Here is a 2,133-nt window from a genome sequence, read left to right as displayed (position 1 = left end):
ATCATTTCCGGTCGTAAGTACATCCCACACAGTCAGTCCCCGCTAAACGTTTCCGTTCATATATACATCCCACACAGTCGCTGCAAGCAAAACATTTCCATTCATAGGTACATCACACACAATTTTTCCCGTTAAATCATTTGTGATAGCGTTCCCATCGCACACAATATTAATAATTTTATCGTTTGCACAATGTACATGGAAGAAACTGTGTGGCAAAGGCTATCCATCACACACAGCCTTTATGCGGTAAACGTTTGTGCAAGTTGGCCTAACACAAACAATTTTGAAGAGAATGTCGTGTGTGATTGTTCATTGATCCAATACGGTTTATTCCTGGAAACTGTGTGCGCTGCCTTAGGTTATCACTCATGGTATTTTCTCAATAACCATTTGCAATAGCAAAAACCAATTAGCAGGCTAATTTCCCTATTATTAATAATCCATTTATTGATCTAATTGAAATTCATATTGAACACATAATATATTTCGTTCCCATATTAAGGAAGCAGGATTTCATAATTGAAATACATCAGAGTACAACATGATATAGCTTCAGCACTCAGCTACCCCATTACACAACTGTACCAGCACCAAGTTTCACATGCAACATCTAGAACCTTTCGAAATAGCATCATAGATAGTACATAGACAGATGCATCTCATCGGGAAAACTGCTGAAGCGGAAGGCGAATATTGAGCCTTCATTGACCCTGAAGGTATTGGCAACTTTAGGCCAGTGCCTGTGGATGATTGACCGTCCATCCTTCGTCCTCTTCAGGAACACTTCAATATTGAACCGTGGGTGTTGTATGAATACCTTCCTCGCCTCCTGTCCATACAGGTGGTTTGAGAGGTAATCATCAGTGAACTGTTTTGGAAAGGCCTGAAAACAAGGATGTGCATAAATATCTTCTCTATATTGTAAATGGGGCAAAGGAATAAAAAAGACAAGGTATAATAGTTAGTACCATCCTGTGAACTAATGTCTTCTTCATTGTGCAGACAAAGATCTTGTTGTTTTTTGTCGCTAATTTCTTTGTCCTAAAAATCTTTCTGAGTTTCTTGACTTGACTGATATTCATGGACAACTCAGCTCCCCATATGCAAAAAGGGTCGAACAGTGGGTCAAAACCTCTGACAGCAGGACCTACATGTGCAAGACCAAATTGTTTAAAACCTAAGTATTAGAATGGTTCCTGTAATTGCACAATAATGTGCTATTAGACAAAGGACCATGCATGCGCAAACCTCGATTGTAAACCTCAGTGCTTCCCATTGCTTCCCTGCAACACATATAAGGTAGGTAGTGATCAGGTAAGTGAGGGTCCGCATGCTATTAGTAAAATATGTTGATGAAAAATAAGCACATTGCAGATTCATCAGATTAATTCAAGCCACATGGAAGACCCATTTATCCAAACCAAGCATCATTAAGAATTAGGAAATATAGCAATGTATATGTTTCCCATGTATTAAGTGCAACCAAATTCGATTATTCCTTACATGCACAACAATACAAAATTCTACCCACGACAATTGGACATTGCATTGCAGAATTTAACCAAGCAGTTAACTAAACACCACAACAAATGAACCAAACATTAACTAAGCACCACATTGCACAATATAACATACTCCTAATAGAAGACCAGACAGTTAACCAAACCAAGCATGCTTAACAACTTGGAAATATAACAATTGTATTTGTTTCTCATGTATTTAGTATAGCCAAATTCAATTTATTTCTCACATGGTATACAATAACGGAATGCACCCACAACTATTGAACATCGCATTGCAGAATGGAACCAAACAGTTAACTAAACACCACAACAAATGAACCAAACATTCACTGAGCACCACATTGCACAATGTATAACATACTAGAAGATCAAACAGTTAACCAAACCAAGCATGCTTGACAACTTGGAAATATAGCAATTGGATTTGTTTCTCATGTATTTTGTAAAGAAAAATTTGATTTATTTCTCACATGGAAGGCAATACAAAATTGCACCCTGAAGAATTGAACATCACATTTGCAGAATTGAACCAAACAATTAGCTAAACAAGAAAACTAATTGACCAAACATTTAATAAGTGAGCACCACATTGCACGACATATAGAAC

The sequence above is a fragment of the Triticum dicoccoides genome, chromosome 4B (assembly GCF_002162155.2).
Source record: "Triticum dicoccoides isolate Atlit2015 ecotype Zavitan chromosome 4B, WEW_v2.0, whole genome shotgun sequence".
NCBI classification, from domain to species: domain Eukaryota; kingdom Viridiplantae; phylum Streptophyta; class Magnoliopsida; order Poales; family Poaceae; genus Triticum; species Triticum dicoccoides.
Note: the sequence above shows the minus strand (reverse complement) of the source record.